General features: G+C 45.0%; 1 long non-coding RNA gene across 1 annotated transcript; it reads right to left on the minus strand.

Annotated features, from left to right (window-relative positions):
• Positions 1-13,831: 13,831 nt before the first annotated feature.
• On the minus strand, positions 13,832-19,570 carry LOC142404630 (uncharacterized). The gene is made up of 3 exons (XR_012773921.1): positions 19,498-19,570; positions 14,017-14,167; positions 13,832-13,901 (listed from the first exon to the last, which is right to left on the minus strand). It is a non-coding gene; the product is annotated as an uncharacterized LOC142404630 (long non-coding RNA).
• Between the last annotated feature and the right edge of the window lie 364 nt (positions 19,571-19,934).

Raw genomic sequence — 19,934 nt, forward strand, 5'->3', positions numbered from 1 at the left:
AGAAGAGTGCCAAGCAAAGCAGACTAAATATACTCATCCCCTGAAAGGCTCTTTTCTTTAAGGTCAGACCAGCTAGGGAAAGCCAAACCCTTCTGCTTCTTGCTGTAGTTATCTTTGAGGGCGGGGGGATTAATTTCCTAGCACTCTTAATCTCTTACTAGGGCTTGTTTTTTAAATGTTTGTGCTACGGTAGCCCTGAAGACCCAAATTATGCCAGGATTACTGTGCTAGTGGCAGTAGGTGTTAAAGGTAGTCACCTGCCTACAAGATTACAATTTTAGATTAAGCTGAGAAATAAGAGATGGAAAAACACGGCTGACACAAAGGAAGAAGGAGAGTGAGGCTGGCAGGGTTTCCATGGGCTGGCTGTGTACACAGGTTTAGGTATGTTTGTAAGTGTCTAAACAAATACTTAATAGCACATTTCCTCATTTCAACAAGAAGCATGAGAAATCTGATTTAGCTGTGTAAATACTCAGCCAGATACTGTGTCTAGAGAAGCAAGTGATTTCTGATGCAAGCATTCATACACAGCTTTGAGTAATGACTGATTTTCATGTTATGTAAATCTGATCCCCTAGGTATTACTCTCTGGATAAGATGTGTGATTAAATTTAATGTCAAAACTTAAATGTATTCTCAAAGCTTCTGGTTAGATAGCCGCTTACGTGGTGATTTATTACGCTCATGAAGGCATGACTACTACTGTTCTGCTGGTTGCTTTCAATGTTCTGGCTATGGAGAAAATGAATATTTCTGCATTGCTAAAATGTTTTCTAATTCATACTTCCAGGGAGTAGCAAGCAGATAAAATAAAAAAAATAGATGCAGTAGACTCATGCTAATAAAGAATACAGTTTTCATCTCTTGAATTTTGTCCCGTGGTATTTACAAATTGTTCAGAATAAGACAATGGGAGCTCCCTGTGCGGGTCTTCTGCACCCTGCTGAGAAGGCCTTGGTGCTCAGGATGAATAAGCCATGCGATATTGGGAAGTCTGCAGTCGGTGCCCTGTCAGATCACCTAAGCAGATGCCTACACAGAAACAGTAAGCTCATTTTACCAGACTATGTCCCCGATCTTGCAGCTTTTACGTGTACGAAAGAGGTGAGCAAATGCATAACTTCTAGCAAAACTGGTGATGCTGCAAAATCAGAAGGTTAGGAGGGCAGAGCTGAGAGACCTACATTTCTGCAATAATAACTGAGCCTTCAAAGCATTTGTCATGGTGTAGAGCATAAAAAGGTTTCAAAAATAGCACAAAACATGGAACACAAAAGGCAAAACTATGACAAACAGCAAGTGTATTAGGAAGTGATCTGAAGTATTCGTAATCAATGAAAAAGCTCCCTCTGCATGATGGGTTATGTCCTTGTTTTCCCTCTAGTCATGACAGTCATGACTGTCCTCAGCATACCTGGTGTGGCTATCTGCGAACAGGAAGAGCAGGTGGGTACATTTCTGTCTTGCAGCTTAGCCTAAGGAGCTAGGATGGCCTCTAGCTTTGAAAGCAAACAACAATGAGAATGTTGCCCTGGAAATATTCGTCGGGAAAGGTGCAATTTCAACCCCGTTGGACACGGCACATGTTGACGTGGTCAAAATATTCTTCAAATGTGAGAATAACCAACCAACAACTTGTGTAAAGGAGAGGAGCTGTTTCTGCATCCAGCCATTACTCCTGATGCCGTCTGAGCCGCACAAATCCCTCTCAGCAGCGTAAGTGCGGCGTAAGCTCTGTGCACCTGGGGAGGCTTATGCTCAGAGTCCTGCACACAGGGAGGTGCTTTGGGTTCTGCAAGTTTTGAATTTCCTAAGTATTTGAACAAATAAAATGTTCCCTTAATATCAAATCAAAGTCAAATCGGTTGATGCTTTGCTTTTCTAAAACCAAAAACGAAGTTCAGGGTGCTTCAGGGCTCTATGCTTATGCACATTATTAAGGTGTATTCCCTCCAGCCTCATTGTAAGTTTGAATTATTCATGAAAACATACCTTCTACATCTGCGGATATGGAAGATGACACATTTTCAAATGAAAAGTCTGCTTTGTAATGCAAACACAGCTTGTGGCAGAGAGAATGCATAAGCAGTCGGGGTGCAGGTTGGCACAGGTAACAAAATCTGTTCCAGAGACTGTGACTGGCCCGATAGAGAGATTTTGCATGTCAGGCTAGAAGACCATTGGAAGAGCAGTGAAAAACAGAAAAGGTTTAGTAGACTTGGCCTAAACTGTGGCTGGCTCAGCACTCAAGGTAAGTCATTTAATTATTACCCACGAGCAGTAAAATATGAAGCAGTAGTGCAGGTATTGATCTGTGCTAGTAGAGCTTCTGTTTAGCTTCTCAGGTGGGCTGTATTTGAGATCAAGAATGTGCTGTGAAACACAGGTGATATAAAGCAAGTTGTAAACAGAGATCACTGGGGTCTCTATCCTGTGGTCTCCTTCTCACCCCCAGTTTTTAACACCCCACCCGGGAGCCAGTGAGGCCGTAGCTGTCACAGACGTTGAGCTGTGGAAATTCTCATTTCAGGTCCCCCCTGGGCTGAGGGTCACCTAGACACCAGGTCTCTGCCCTCAGAGGTAAAGCTGGAATAAGCTTAAGGTGTTTGGCCACCAGCCTGCTCTGCAATGCATCAGCACCACATTTGTGCCCAAAGATACGGTTAGGGTCAGACCTAACATTTTGGGCTTCTCCAGGGACTCTATGGACAGCAGGCAGGGACGTCCCTCCCCGCAGGTGCTGGGAGTGCCAGCTCCATCCCCATCTCCCTGCCATCCTCAAGGTGTGCCTGACAGTTTGTAACATGGTCTGGGTGGAGCCCACTAATCTGGGGAGAGAGAATAAGAAACGGGAGCTGGAGCCTCCTGGGGAAGGAAGGACTTGGTTGGACCCAATGATCTTAAAGGTCTTTTCCAACCTATACAATTCTGTGATTCTGTGATTCTGTGAAGGGTGCCCACCTGCTGGAATTAGCCCCTGTGATTAGAAAGGGGTATTTAACCTCAGATACTGGCTGCCAGGCATGCTAGGCTGATGTGAATTAATCTGAAAATGGTGACGTTTTGTATTTCAGTTTTACACACATATACAAGCACATGTAGATATAATTACAAGCTGTGCTAAGAATAAGTTTGTACAAAGGCAAATGTAGCTTTGGGCTACGTTTGGGGGTCTAAGCCCCTCAGAAAGCTCTTCAAATGACCTCCAACCTGCAGAGCAATAGAAAACCACGTGCTGTGCACGCAGAAGTGAGCATATGAGGGCTGAAGAAGTCACAAAGCCATACTGAGGTTATAGAAGTTGTAATTGCAGGAGGCTGGTGGGACGCCATGGGCATCGTTCAGCTCTGCCGTAGCTGAACGTGAGCCTGAGGACCTTAACTTGGCATGAAGGTCTTGGCGGAGAGAGGGGCATAGTACAACCCCATGGACACAGCACTTCACCTCCCTTAATTGCATTCCCTCCACACTTCGGCCTCCTACCTCTGCCTTTCCTTTACTACATTTTAAGCAATTTGAGTCAGAAGATGCATAAATTACCATCAACTGGACACATCTTTCAGGCTGTATCAATTTGAAAACATTCTTCATTCTCTCTCAAATGCCTCCCTATATCTTATTAAACACAGTGAAGGGGGGTTGTTCTCTCACTCAGGAGCCTGCTGGTGCACAGAGAGCGAACTGTACCTTAACGTGTTATGAAATCCATATTCCTGCAGTGGAAGGACCACTGCTTTCATAAAATATTCATTTACCTGGCTCCAAAATCATGCTTTCCCCTGGCCTTCCCAGAGCTGCCCTGCAGAACCCCTCCGTGTTCGGTCTGTCCTTAGCTCAGGCACCCACCCTTCGTGAATCCTTTGGTCTCCCTGTCTCTCCCTGTCTCTCCTCCTCTCTCACACACATGCACACTGAAAAAAAAAAAACGTTGAAAGAAGCAGTGCAAAGGCACTACAGATGATTTATGTCAGGCTGGGTGCATCACAGGAACTCACTGGAGCAAAAAGGCTCTGGATCGGGAAGAGGTCAGGCCACTATTTCCAGTGCTGTCATTGCTCCTGGGGACACATTATGGCTGGTGACACCAGTGCAGCGCACTCATGCGTGTACCATTTTATGCAACAGAACTGGAGGCAGCAAGGCTCCTAATTCCACCTAAGCTGCCATGGGATTTGGGCACCTAACCCTCTTAAATCCTTTTGTAAACCTTAGTGTAAATGTCTTTGATGCAAAGTAAGAAAAATCGCTCCTGTCAATAGAGCACATCTGCACCGGTGCTTAGGCTGCGCCAACAGTGTGAAACATGGCACATCTAATTAACACCGAATGCCTCCTCCCTCCGACCCGGAGTGCTGTATGCCTGCCTCTGTGTGTGCGAGAGAAAGGAAGGCTGAGTGAAAGCAGGTCTTGAATTTTGTCCTGTAAGTGCAATAAGAGTGAAGAGAGGATTTTTTTCATCGTTAGCATTTAGAAACCCACTATAAAAAATAAGAATACAGAACTGAGGGTGTACTAAGTCCAACACAGTAAGATATTTGTGCTACTGGATGCGTAATCCACCTCCTCCTTTCATTATGTTTTTCTGTATATATGACACAGAGGCAATATTACTTTATACTTCTGGAACAAGTTTAAGGACCCAAAGCAATTTTACAAGCATTAGTCTGATAGTGGCTCTGGATATAGGGCAATGAGCAAGCAGGGAACCGGTGACAGGACTGAGAAAAGACTTCTCTTTCCCCTGGAAGTAGGACTGTCCTGGAACACTACCATCAGCCTTTTCCCATGTCTCAAAAATCAGGTTTTTGCATGTTATTTTGAGCTGCTACCCCTTATTAAATCACCCTGGAAGAATACGGACAGCTCTGCGGTTGCTTGAAGTCACAGGTTTATTTTGTTCTGCTCCATCACAAGACACAACAATCATCTGGAAGAGCCAGAAAATAATCTTGATAGAACAAAGGAAGAAAAGCAAATATTTCTCTCGGTGACCTCAAAGCCAGCAGCTAGTGAACTGTGAGCCCCAGAGCAGATGAACGAGACCAGCAGCAATAGCACTCTTATAGGTGCCTCGATCTGCCTGCGCTACCGCAGTCACCATTAGCAACCGCTGCGGTGAAAGCTGTATGTCACCGGTGACAGAGGAAAACGGGGGGAAATGCTTGACGATTTGAAGTAGCTAAAGATAGTGGAATACAGAACACTATATAGATCGTATTGTTGCAATCCTTCAACTTCTTTTAATATAGGTACTCTGATTAATATTTTATAACTGCTAGAAAATAGGAGCTAATGCTTTGTGCGCACTGAAAAAGAGGGATTTCAGCTCTTCCCCAGCAGCGTAAGGGCTGTGTGTTCCTAACCCAACGGCTCGCAGCACAGCTGGCTTCCGACCCACCGCTGGACTGTCCTGCCCTTCTGGGAACAAACCCTGCATTTTTGCAGTGCCAACATGGCAAGGGGTTTGACATCACCAGCAGGAGCTCCCAGCCGCCCACATAAATCAGACTCCCGAAGGAGAGGGGCTGCTGATTTAGCTCAACCCCTCTTCTCTGTCTTCACCTTACTTTATAAATGGTGCATTTATGCCTCTGACAACAAGCCCTGGTACCAGTGCAGCAATGAACTTCCTTATATACAGCAGCACGTAACAGCCATAGCTCTCGCCAAGAAAGGTGATTTAATTATGGAGTCTGGAAAATAGAGATTCTCATCCCTTTTCCCAGATCTAGAAGAGTCTGATAAATATTCAGACTTCTGGATGTTTGTATTGACTAACAAAAGCCGTTAGCTAACTTTACACATACCCATTTTTAATTTTTCTTTTACTCTAAAAGACATAATGAAGATGCCACAGGATAGAATATTCCCCTAAAAGAATATTCCTCTAAAAGAATAAATTATATTAATGCAGAATATAAAAATATTCCTCCCTAATGACTCGAGCATAGAAAATTTTACATTTTTGCCCAGCCTCAGACACACCAAACACATACTCTTTAATGTATACACTTATTTTTCTTTCTCGGTAGAGAACGCTGTTTAGCTTTGAGTAGAAACTGAGATATTGATTGTTTCTTAATTCAAAAGCTTTACTAAATGTATAAGCTGGTCAATGTGACACATTTGGAAATAAACTCAGGACAAGACCCAGTAGGGGCCCTGGATTGTCTTTCCTGGTTACTCACACTTTTTTCATCATAGTATCAGACTAATTTCAACTGTGAACCTGCCTTAGCTTATTCCACTAGTCATTTAAGATTTTTTCTACCTTCTTATTCTTCTGAGGTTCAAGAGATTCTTCTTTTTCAGGGGTCACCACTTTTAGTTTATACAAATACCAGCAGCACAGATTCTGTGCTCTGCCCCATGTTCAGCTGTTTAGATGGCATGCACGTACCGCTTTGCATCGCCTTGGAGGTCACTAGTGCTATGCCACCATATCTTCAAAACCCTGTTCTATTTAGTGGAAGTGGCATTACCTGCATAAAATGGTTTCTTAGATTAGAGTGTTAAAGCCCTTATTTTGATGCTTTAAAACATGCCAGATTCCCTTCCCTTCCCTTCCCTTCCCTTCCCTTCCCTTCCCTTCCCTTCCCTTCCCTTCCCTTCCCTTCCCTTCCCTTCCCTTCCCTTCCCTTCCCTTCCCTTCCCTTCCCTTCCCTTCCCTTCCCTTCCCTTCCCTTCCCTTCCCTTCCCTTCCCTTCCCTTCCCTTCCCTTCCCTTCCCTTCCCTTCCCTTCCCTTCCCTTCCCTTCCCTTCCCTTCCCTTCCCTTCCCTTCCCTTCCCTTCCCTCCCTCCTTTCTTTCTAAAACTGAGCTGTCCCTGTTGTCAAAAACTTGGTTTTCCCACTTATTTAAGGGCAATTTCTTCTGCAAATCAAATAACCGATTTGTGCAGAGGGTGGAGGGAACCACAGCACACACAAGTGCAAAGCTAAACAAGGCAATCACTGCTGCTGCTTGGTTTGTTCCAGCTGGGTAAGAAGAAATGACATTTTCAGTGTAGATCCTACCACTGCCCATTCTCTAACAGGCACCAAAAGTGGAGCAAACACCAGTGCCTATGTTCTTCCAGGATGCAAAAGAAGTCAAACCCCCTGAAACAGGCTTTTTTTTTTTTTTCAAATCATTGAAGTCCGTGGGATTTGATTACATGAAAACCACTTCTTCTTTGGTTCAAAATATCTAGGTGCATGGCAGCCCAGATTGGCTTCATGGACAAGGTTTAATGTCAGACTATGCTGAAAAATAACTGCAAGGACCTGCTCCTTGTTCCAGCAACATGCCACTGATTTGGACATGGTTCTTGCCTGAACAAGCTCTGCAAAATACACATGTTGGCTGTCAGTGAGGTGTATTTGGTCCATGCGATTTTTGCACTAAGTGCTTTCTTCCCTGACATTTTCTAAGCGTGCTCTCAGAGCCTGGCATTTTTGGTTATCTTGTGAGAGAAACAAGACAGGCAGAGATGTGTACTTTTTTCCCCTTAATCAATGGAGATCTTTTTTAATGCACCTTGCTCTCAGACGAGAGGATTGCAAAATTAGAGAAACCATAAAAGAAGGGCGTGATTACAAGAACATAAGGAAAGAAATCACTTGTTACAAAAGTGAAACTTTTCTCGGGCCTGTGCTGGAAGATGCTTGTGGTAACGAGGTAGAATCACAGAATCACAGAATGGCTGAGGTTGGAAGGGGCCTCTGGAGATCATCTGGTCCAATCCCCCCTGCTCAGGCAGGAACAGCTAGAGCTGGTTGCTCAGGGACCTGTGCGGTTGGGTTTTTAATTTCTCCAGGGATGGAGACTCCACAGCCTCTATGGGCAACCTGTGTCAGTGTTTGACCACCCTCACAGTAAAAAAGTGTTTTCTTGTGTTCAGATGGAATTTCACGTGTAATTTGTGCCCATTGCCTCTTGCCCTGTCACTGGGCACTGCTGAGAAGAGTCTGTCTCCCTCATCTTCATTCTCTCCCATCAGGTATTTATACATATTGATGAGATCCCCCCTGAGCCTTTTCCTTTCCAGGCTGAACAGTCCCAGCTCTCACAGCCTCTCCTCATAGGAGAGTTGTTTCAGTCTATTAAGCATCTTAGTGGCACTGCACTCCAGTATGTCCATGTCTCTCTTGTACTGGAGAGCCCAGAACTGGACACAACACTCCAGATGTGGCCTCATCAGCGCTGAGCAGAGGGGAAGGATCACCTCCCTCGGCCTGCTGGCAGTGCTTTTCCTAATGCAGCCCAGGGTACCATTGGCCTTTTTTGCTGCAAGAGCACGTTGATGGTTCATATTGTCCACCAGGACCCCAAGGTCCTTCTCAGCAAAGTTGCTTTCCAGCTGATCAGCCCCTAGCATATATTGGTGCATGGGGTTGTTCCTCCCCAGGTGCAGGACTTGGCATTTTCCCTTGCTGAAGAAGTCACTTTTGCATACAGTCCCCCAGACGTTTACCAATATGCACAAGGAATATACTTTAGTTATTTCGCTAGAGTATTTTTCACGTGCCATTGTCATCAGCAAAGCATCATCTTCCCTGGCAATAACCTGAATCATATGTTGGGCTGGAATTATTTTTGCCTCTCCCAAGCCTGCATTTGGCTCTGCATAGCTCCTCCTCTTGATGAATGCAAGTAACACATACCCCTGCATTGGCAATAGCTGCCTTGTTGAGAGGGTGGTAAATAGTATCACCGTACCCCCAAAAGGAGATTAAAAACAAAACAGGGGGATTAGAAAACAGCTGTTAGGGGAGTGGTGATGATGGGGCAGAAAGAGGACACTCCCAAGGCAAATATCCTTCTGCATCACAGTTCAAACCAAAATAAACCAAACTAAATATAGAGGGGACTAAAGGGATAGTCACTGGGTATAAAATGTGAGTCAGACCGTACTGAAGAACAGGACAGGTGGTGCAACACATTGGACAAAAGGCTGTTTACCTTGCATGGAGAGGAGCTGTGAGGGCTCTGATGGGCCCCAGAGGAGCTTCTCCCCTACATTCTTGGAAAGCACCTCCACCTGTCACCCCGGGGTGCGGAGCGGGCTAGGAGGCAAGGTTTCCAGCTCCACTCACGTTTCTCTTCCCCCTGGAAGCTGCTCTCTCCAGTCCACAAAAAGCCTCCAGAAACACCTGCAATACGAACTTCCTCCACACTCTTCTTATGATCTGCTACCCAGCCATGCCAACACAACCCCTTCCTCCCACCGCTGCCCAGCATGGCCTCGGCCCCTCGCCTGCCTGCTGCTGGCTTTTCTGTGTTCTGGGGGCTGCTGCCGTGCCGCTCCCAGCCACGGGGCAGTGGGCAGAGCTGTGTTAGCTGGAGAGGCCACCGCCGACACCAGGGAGTCACACTCAGCCTGGTCCAGTCACTGTCGTGCCCAGCAGGCCAAGAAATCTGTGCTTTTGGCTACAGACAAGGTGAGGAGAGAGATGATCTACTGGGATGAGTGACACCTAAGAAGAACTTGTGACCAGGCATGACTTGCTCATAGAGGCGAGCACTGAAAATAGGAAGCATCTCTAAAAATGGGCTCGATGAAACTAGAATCAATCCCTATAAAGCAAAGGCGAAGCAGAAGAGAAACAGTTGTCTCAATTGCTTATACCGTCAATCAACAACACCTACAGCTGAGCACCCCATCCCTTCCCTAGGCAGAAGAAATGAATGACCATGTCCTCTGGTCATGTCCTCTGGTGTAGTCAGTTCACTGAGGAATTAACCTTAGCAGAGCCTCTGTCTCCCAGTTCCGGACAACAACCAGTGACTGCCATGGGAAAGCTCACGGGGCCCAAGTCTCTGAGCAGGAGGAACACAGACTCATCACTTTGCCTTTGTTTAATGAAGAGACACCTTCGTTAAGTGCACATGTGAGTATGCATTACATGAGGATAGGTTCCCAGAAATAAACACCAAGGTGCCATCAAACTAGTCATTAGCTTCTGGATTAAAAAGTAACATTATTCAGAAGCTACTAGAAACATTGATTGATTCACTGCTGCGGAAAGCTTGCATTTTTGTAGGAAAGGGAGAAATCAGAACAAAAATATTTAACAGAGACTGTCAAAGTGGAATTGCTGACTGTGCAAAGCAATGCGGGATCTTCACAAAGTAGGCAACATCCTTCCACCAGGGTCTAAGGAAACTGGTGCAGATGCTGGGTTGCTCAGGGTGTTTCATGTCAATGGTTCTTCTCTGTGAGTGGGCTCAGGGCACCCACCATAGGGGCCATTGCTGCCGGTGGGCTTGCACTGAAAGGAAGCTGGCTCCACCTTAAACGCTCTGAAGACAAGTTAATACAACCCCATTGCTTCTAGTGTTAACTTCATGATTTGATTTCATTACATGCTTGATGAATTCACTGGCTGGATAATTTGAACCCATTGATTTATAGATTCTGGCTTAATTATAACCTTAATGTTATCATTGCATTGTTGCATTTTTACTTAGCTCAGTAAGACTGCAGTAAGTGAGCCCAGCAGTCAGGTTTATGTGTTTATTTGCCTGTTTGTACTTAGTAAAAAAATGCAGAAAAAATGTGTGCTAATAGCTATTTAGAATGCCAAACACTGGGAAGGAAAACCATAACAGATGCTAGATGCGTTTGGCTTTTTTCCCCTTAGTAACTCACATAAGGCAGAAGATACCACCTCTCCCACACAGATAATGAGCCACACTGACCAAAGGATCAAATGACAAATTATTGACAAGCCTACAACTTCACACTTTATCAAAGGGGCACTGATTTTCCTAGGTTAAGAAACAAAATAAAAACCGAGGAAGATGAAGAAGAAGAATCATCAGGAGAAAATATTCTCAGGCAAAAAGTGCACAAATCAGTGCGCTTTCAGAGAAATACTATTAAAAAAAAGAACAACAGTTACTGAGACTTTTCAGGGATTTTCTTTGCTTCAGGTCTTGACAAAAGAGGGGAGGATCTACACACAGAAAGGGAGAGGGGCACAAACTGTAGCAAAACTATTTTAGACATGCAGCTGGGTTGTGAGAGGCCCCTACACGGCGCTCGGCGCCCTCCCACATCAGGGAGAGTGTTCCCATTTCCCTGACAATGCACAAAAGTCCATATCCTCTGACCTTATGCCTCTGTGCCATTTATTGCTGGCTGCTTTTGTTTACTACAGTGCCAGTGACAACCGCTTGAGCTTACTCCGCTGCCATTTGTGCAGGTCTCTGTGCAGAGAGGAGGCTGGTGCCCTCCTCCAGCTGTTGTCACAGGAATGAAATATCGGAAAGTGAATGCTTCATATACTCCACGAACTGGGGAAGTTCATGGCACTGCTCTGATCTTTTCATTATTCCACAGAGTCATTGCCTGACTATTCAACCCCAGCTTGACAGCTTGGATCATTAGAAAGAGGGACATTAATGCATTTAATGTATATACACGATCAGAATGCTGACTGTTGACAAGGTCAAAGAAAAATAATGAAATGCCATAATTAACAAAATATATTGGCTATTAAAATATGATGCCTCGTTCTCTTGACAGAGACACTAACAAGAAAAAATGACCTTATTAAAAGTCTTCATGTTCCTGTAAATCAGAGGTATGGTTTTTATGGTGCTGCTGGCCACAGGTTCTAACCAGCAAAGCCTCCGGAGATGCTCTCTGCAGAGCTCCGCAGCCCCGCGAAACGCTGGGCAGGAGTGTCACACTGAATTAGAGCTGAGGGACCTCACTGAAAGGTCTGGTCCAGCAGTCATCCTTGCTTTAAACCCACACCAATCTGCAGCCCTCTGAATTAAAGTACCGCAGCATGGCTAAAATGAGCCCTGCACGTGCATTGCAACAATGAACGATGGGAGGAACTGAATGTACCTGGAGCAAAAGATGCATCAGCTAAAAGTAGCCAATAATAAGCAGCATCACCTAGTAGATCCCAAGGCAAAAGCTTTGGGTTTCTCTGTCTTAATTTACAACAGCCTCTTTCCAGTTTTAATCCTTCTATTATTCATTCTTCCTTAGTGCAGAAGAGTGAATTCATTACTCATTTCTAGCACTATTTGAGTTCTGGAGAGGGGCGATGCTATGCAATGTGTTATTCTTATTGGCAGTTGGTAGCTTCTGGTATTTTGGCCTAAAAACTGAAAGCCCATTAGAGGGTGTATCAACACCACAGCTACAAATAAATCTTTAAGGTTTGAAAAATATTTCTTCAGTTGCAGCAAAAAACAAGCTGCTGTAACATTAGGAGGAGGTTTAACTAATTGGAACTGCTTAATGCATGCTCAGCAACAGCTGGAATAACAGAAAGCTGTGTCTGACTAGGAACAGCAGATGTTATGAATTTCATCTGGTCAGATCCGATGGCTGATGGGGAGGTCCTGCTCCACATCTGTGAAATAGTTACCAGATTCCACATCCCAACTTTCTGAAGCAGACAGGTTTAGAAATAAAGGAGCACATTTTCTCCAGAACTGTTGACGATGAAATATGCAGCTCTCGGGCAGCCTTCAGAGTAGGACGAAAACAGTGAGCGTGTAGAAACACTTTATAAATGCCAATGGTGAACACCCATATGTTTAAAAATTGTGATTTGTGCTCCAAATTCATAATATGCAATTTTAAAGTCAGAGATTAGACAATATTAAAATTAGAAACAAGTATGGGATTTTTATTACAGTAATTATGCCACTACAGTTACTGGCATGGATGACATTAATTATACTCTGTAAAAATGTCTTCTGTATCTTACGTGTTTGTAAAAGACAAAGCGAGGTGGGCATAAGCCCACTGGTGTGATCAAAGCCATGCGGATAAGAAGGGCAGGATCCAGAGAGCACGTGCCTGTAGGTTAGGTGGGTTACAGGTATCTGAGTATTACAGCAGCCTGTGAAACCCCCCCAACAAGCGTCTATGCCCAAGACACCACAAGTGTTTCTGGTTTTCCTCCAAGCAAGCAACGGGCAGAAGGGCTTGTGGTCAAGTTTTGCACAGCATCCTGCTGGCGAGGGGATTTGGGCAAGGAGCAGGAAGCCTGAATTCAGGTTCTGTCACATACTGATGTGCACCTCCCCGGCGCTGAAGCTGGGTGCGTGGCCCCCTCCAAACGCCAGCAGGGCTGGGCTGCCGAGCAGAGGAAATACAGACTGAAAGGAGTGCGTGTGAGGGTGGAAGGGGGAGAAGGGGAGTCTTACCCCTGCGGCCACGTGCTGCAGAGGGGAATGGGGGAGGCCTGGCTCCAAAGGCTTTTCATCCATATCATGTGTAGGAAGGAAAGCTTTGTTCTTTATTTCTCTCCGTGAACTGATTAAATTAACTTCCATGCATTTTCATTGACTGTGACCAACCATATCCAGTTGACATTGATCCACAGCAGCTTGGGTGGGGGTTCTGATAGATCTTCCCCCAACGTGCTGTTCTCGCAGCTTCAGAGATGGTTTTGTTGCTGCAGGAGGAGGGGGAGGAGGCGAGTGAGATGCAGGCGGGAGCAGAGAGCTGATGTAAGCCAGGCTTCTGTGATCTGGTCTAAGCAACAATAAGAACTCCGCTCTTCCATTGTTCGCCAGTTGTTGCAATCATGTTCATTCTTTCCTGCCTTCAGCTTTATTTCTGTGAGAACCACCGACTCCAGTTTCAGATCCAGTGGCACAAGACTGCATATCAGTCCTGTGCTCTTTTCACACAAGGAAACTGCAAGGAAAGCTTCTTTCAAACAATTTTATAATGGAAAAGTAAATAAAATGTGGCAAGGCAGAACTTTTGCTCCATTTTTACTGGGTGAGAGACAAGTATAAGCAGCGATTTTCTCATTCCCAAGTTAGTCAGAATCAGATCTTGATTTTGAACAGAATACCTTCCACGTTTTCCAGATATTGCTCTTCTGTTCCCACTTTTCCATTCTTGCTGGCTGCACATTAGGAAGGAAACTGTACCTGTCAACAAGCACAAAACCAGCTTCTTTCAGCAAGAATGTCATCTTATACCAGGTTAAAGTGCTTAATGAATTTCAGCCTCAGTCACCCTAAACATTAAACTACTGGGAAGCACCTTGTGGACATTTAAGATGAGCTGAAGTTGGTGTTGGCTACCACCACCAAAATCATCTTCTGCTTTTACGGCTTTTCATGCCTCTTCCTTTGCTTTAGCCATTCGCTTGCTGGGTCTCATGCCCTTTTTCTTCTTCATAAAAGCAGCAAACCTGGTATATGGGTGCAAAAAATCCTTTAGACTTGCAAGAAGACAGGCAAGTTACTGGTGTTAACACAAAAAAAAAATATCCCGAACAAACACCAAACCTTTTACATGCATCTCTTGATACGTGTGCGAAGCCTTCAGAGGTGTAAGTATACTCAAAGTTGGTGTTCTGCAGGCTCCATACCCCTCTTCTTATCCCAGCTGTCTTGTGCTTTAATACCCCTCTGTCCTTCTCCTTCCAAGCTGAAAAACCGGTGAAATACAATCAACTTGCTTAAATAAAGATGCTGACATATAAAGAATACTGGTAAGCAAGCCTCACATGCATGGAACTGTGTTTCTCATTAAATAGTCTTAATTTCTTTTTTTTTTTTTTTCCCTGGCCATTTAATCAAGCTTCCCCCTCACAATCAAGAATGATTTTTCTACACATTAGAAGATATATTGCTGCAACCACTTATCCTTCATTGTGGAGGTCCATGGTGGAGCAGATATCCACCTGCAGCCCGTGGAGGACCCCACACTGGAGCAGGTGGATGCCCGAAGGAGGCTGTGACCCTGTGGAGAGCCCATGCTGGAGCAGGCTCCTGGCAGGACCTGTGGACCTGTGGAGAGAGGAGCCTGTGCTGGAGCAGGTTTGCTGGCAGGACTTGTGGCCCCGTGGGGGACCCAGGCTGGAGCAGTCTGTGCCTGAAGGACTGCACCCTGTGGAAGGGACCCACGCTGGAGCAGTTCATGAAGAACTGTAGCCCATGGGAAGGATTCATGATGAAGAAGTTCATGGATGACTGTCTCCCGTGGGAGGGACCCCACGCTGGAGCAGGGGAAGAGTGTGAGGAGTCCTCCCCTGAGGAGGAAGGAGCAGCAGAAACAATCTGTGATGAACTGACCGCAACCCCCATTCCCATACCCCTGCGTCACTGGGGGGGAGGAGGTAGAGAAAATCAGGACTAAAGTTGAGCCCAGGAAGAAGGGAGGGGTGGGGGGAAGGTGTTTTAAGATTTGTTTTTATTTTCTCATTACCCTACTCTGTTGTGATTGGCAATAAATTAAATTAATTTTCCCAAGTTGAGTCTGTTTTGCCCGTGACAGTAATTGGTGAATGATCTCTCCCTGTTCTTATCTCGACCCACGAGCCTTTCGTTATATTTTCTCTCCCCTGTCCAGCTGAGGAGGGCAGTGATAGAGCGGCTTGGTGGGCACCTGGCATCCAGCCAGGGTCAACCCACCAGATTCCTGTATTTCTTATCCTGACTCTTCACTGCCTTTCTTTCTCCCTGACCTGTGTCCATCAGGTCTGCTGGGTGCGCCTGTGTTTGTTCGCTTGTTTGTACCCTGCCTTTTAGCCTGAACTCAATCCTCTTTACATCAAATGTTCAATTCTCTGAAGTTTGAGTGGATTCCAATCACTTGGAAAAAGAAAAAAAGTACAAACATTGCAGTTGGGGCACAAGTCAAAAACAGAAGAGAGAACAGGTTTGTGAGGTGCCTGGCTGTCAAACACAGCTCTGCATAGCATCAGTCAAAATACCATGGTAAATAAATAGAAGCACATGAGAAATGTCCACAGATATTAAAACAGCACATAGAGCCATCTACTTGCTAAAGAAACATACTGCATACCACAAGTGGCTGGCATGCTTGCACCTGCTAAATATTTTTTGGCACTGATGCTGCCTGCCAGCTTGAGGTCAGTTTGACAAATGTATTTATGGAGCCACATCTCTGCCTTTGACTCTGTGGATCATTTCTCGTGCCCACGCTGTAATTAGAGTGAAGCAGCAGAATTTGACAGGTTCATGGTTTGTTGACATAATGTGAAAAGAGCAAAAAACCTTCCTTAGGAGAATGGAAATTGGGCACTGATCCTCTGCTTTGATTAAATGAGTCCAACCCCAACACTCAAGTGATCCTCTGAAGCAGGTTGTTGCTTTAGTTGAAAATGTCTACAACATCAGTCTAAGCCTTAGCAGATAGCTGTGTCCACTACGTTGCCAGCCTCCAAGAAATCATTCTGGATCAATCAGAAGGAAATGTTTTGTCTGTCTGAATCCAGGTCTTCTGTGAACTAGGAAGGAGGTGACAGCAGCACTTAGGGCTGGAGAAACACAGGACATCGAGGACGCAGAGGGGATCGGACGTGACAGTCTGTAAGCTTCTTGTATGGATTAGCACCAGTTTCTGCTCCACTCAGTTACAGCTGACTTCAGCTGGAGTTCTGGGTGCTAAACACCTCCTAAAATTGTCGCTATGTCCCAAATCAGCAAAGTTTGTGGAAATGCCAGCCTAAATGGCAAATACAAGTAAGGACAGAGAGTAAAGGAAAAATGCAGGCTGAAACGGTTTGGCATTAAAAGACCTTAAGAAAAATCAAAAGCAAACCACCTATGGCTTGGCAAAATGAGAATCCAAAATAAAATCTAATTAGCGTCTTGTCTTTTGAAACAGGATTCCTACATCAGCACAGTGCACAGAGTGAGCTGTGTTACTGTGTGTCGGCAGCAGGATGGTTGTCTGGAGGCTTGCATGGGCTGACCAGGTACATGTGTACTGAAGGGGGAGGGATGAAGGTGGTTGGAGTCTTCCCTCCTCACATTATCACGGGTACTGCAGCCTGCACAGCCCCCCTTGGCTGCACGGTGTAGCTGTGGCCATTCAGTTCCACAGCTCACCCTGTTTCTCCCTTCCCCCTTTCTTCCATCCACCGGCACAGCTGGATCTGTCCCCAATGAGGAGAATCAGCTTCTTCCCGTCTGATACGGATGTTTAATGTTGAACAACAAAATTATTTTGTTAGGCGAATAAAATACAGACAGATTCACTGATAACCAAAATCTCCCTGTTGCTGTCAGTGCACTTGAAAATGTCTGCGCTGCAATGGGAAGATGCACTTTATTTAGACTGAATCCACAGCCTAAAAGGAAACAGTAAGCTTTTCAAATTAGTGCCGTTCTTTAAAAGCTTCTCTTTGGTAGTGTTAGAAAAAGACTTCTTCCATAAAAGGAAATTTTCTAAATTAATTCTCCAGCTGGTAGTACTTCGCTGTCCTCATAAAGATGCTGCTTACATTGAGGAAAGAGAGATTAGAACAACCACGCCTCAGCCCCACCCCCAGAACTGCTTTTATTTTGCGTGAAGAGATGATGAAATGATTCTGGAGAAGTTGAGCCCCATGATGGAGAGCGGCTGCACTGCCCACCGAGCGCTCTGCCAACAAGTCTCCAAGGCCAGGATGTGCGTATGGACCGCACGAGCAGCTGTTTAACCACTTTAAGATCAAACGCAGGCTGCAAGCTGGGGCAAATCACTCTTTCTGGCAACTAGGGAAGAACGTGGGAGTAGGGGGGATAGAGATATAAGTTCTGGCAAAAGATTGGAGCGACTAGCAAGAAGAGCTGCCATTGCTAATAAATTGCTGTTTTCTGGCAATTATTCCAGGCACTTGACCATGTGTCCTGGTTCACCATAAAGTGGGTGAGATCACAGATTCCTAGAAAATAGGGTTGAAAAGGCCTTGTTATTAAAATTGCCAGTGATTAAAGCTCCTCAGTCTCTTGAAGTACTCTATTGCTCTGCTGCTTTTGCAGCCCGACCATCTATGCTCTATTTCCTCTACTGTAATCTCATCTTCTTACTCCTTGTTCACCTGAGGCAGAATACGGGTGGGGGAGGAAATCAACCACCACCCTCTTTATGATGATCTTTCACATATTTGAAGGCTGCAGCCTACATTTCCTTCAGATTTTCCTCCTCTGGACTATGTGGTTCCAGTTCTTTCAAATTTTTTTATGGGTTATGTTTTCTAAGGTATCTTTGTTGCTTTCCTTTAGGCTCCCTCCATCTCTCTTCAAGGGCGGTATACAACACAGTACCCCAGTGAAGTGGAACAACTGTATTAGCTGTTTTACATTAAAAACCTCCCATTTAAGCGTCCTCACGCGATGATTCCTTTTTTCTCATCAGTGTAGCACTTATTTCAGTTTGTGATGCAATATCAACCCCATCACATGTTTTTCAGCAGAATTGATGCCTACATATTCATTTCCTATCCTGCAACAGATTGTTCCTAATCCTATGTCCTCACTGAACTCCATACTGGCTATTTAAGACTATTCCTCCAATTTGTTATGATCCCTTGATCTCCTTCCTCAAGAAGGAGATCCTATGATCTCCTTCACTCATCTCGCCAGTGTGGTTACAGTTCCTCCAGGCTCTCATCACCTGAAGGCTGAATAAATATACAGTCTATTCCATCATCCAGATCCCTACAATGGACCCTTGCCAAATCTCACACAATGTAGTCTTCAGTTAGACAGTAAACCATTGGTGACTACCATCTGACTTCTCCTTTCAAAGGTATTCTGGTGCCCGTCTTACCTGTCTTCATCTGGACAATATTTCACTGGGCTGTGATGTAAGATCATGTCAAAAGCCTTAGTAACACCAAGACACATGATTAAAATTTTCTGGTGTTGCTTTTGATGGACAGGACAAAAAGGTTTTCTTGGAAGCACATGAACACTGTGCAGAGGCTGCTAAAGGAAGCAAGTGCTAACAGATGACAGAGCAAGAGTACATGATGTCCTTTGAGAGTGCTTCAGTTATAGCTCTGAACTCTACCGCAGTGAAAATGGAGATGAGACCGGGACTCACTCTCAATTAAATTTATCCACCTAAAAATTAGGCACCTGGTCTATGCCAGTCAAGCAAGCTCTCCTCCCCTGACAATGGAGAGGCACAAATGCTGGTCTTCAACATTGGTCTAACGTTCAAATAAATCACCATCAAAAAATGCCCATTTCTTTGACTAGCCAAACTAGGTAGCTCATATGAGGTAGGCTAATTCCCTCCTCTGTGTGCTTCAGTTCAGCTCTGCAGAATTTCATCAATATGAAATATTAATGCTCTCACTGACTGTGAACTTGAAGCTCTTCACAAGAGAGACGGGTTTCCACTATGTACTTGTGTGGTGGCTCTTATCAGCTGAGGTCTTTGAATACCACTGTAATATCAAGAATAAAGAAAAAATGTTGGGTTTGGTTCTCCCTCCTACACCACAATGACTTGAAATTTATTGTGTTTGAAGAGAATCAGGCCATTTCTTTTCTCTAGGCCCATCCCTCCAGGCCCAGAGAAAGGCCCAACAAAAGCAAGTCTTGGATTGTAATTTCAAAGAATGGACTGGACACCTGTCATGTTTCTATTTAATAGAAAGACTCTTTCTAAAGCACACAGAACTTCTTCAAAGCTCATCCATGAGGTCCACATTTTAGGTCATAACCCAGCAGTCAGACTGACAGTCATAAGGACAAGTAGACCAAGGAAAAGAAATACCTTTGCTCAAATGGGTGAACTGGAGCACTCTCTTCTGCTTCTGCAGGAGAACTTCATTCCTGGTTTCAGGTTGACCCACAAGCCATGGCAGATGAAACAAGGACACCGAAAGTATCCCTGAAGGTTTCAGCAGAAACAGATGAAAGGGATGTGAATCAGCTCCTAAGCAGCTGCAGTTTACACTATGGCTTAACAGCATGACCCCAGGTCAATGGCAGCTTCCCATAACGTGCTGGGCTGCGGGCTCTGGTGGTTTAGGAGCTGACTCACAAGCCTTCCTGTCACCCCTGCTTTGGGGACGTGAGTCCCTGAAGAAAGACGGGGCAAACAGCTATGGCGATCAATCTTAACCTGCCGCCATGGTGTGTCAACACCTCTGAATCATCCAGCGAGCTGCACTTGCACTCCCCAAACACTTCTGCACCAGGAGGATGACT

Source organism: Mycteria americana, chromosome 1 (assembly GCF_035582795.1).
Source record: "Mycteria americana isolate JAX WOST 10 ecotype Jacksonville Zoo and Gardens chromosome 1, USCA_MyAme_1.0, whole genome shotgun sequence".
In the NCBI taxonomy this organism is placed as follows: domain Eukaryota; kingdom Metazoa; phylum Chordata; class Aves; order Ciconiiformes; family Ciconiidae; genus Mycteria; species Mycteria americana.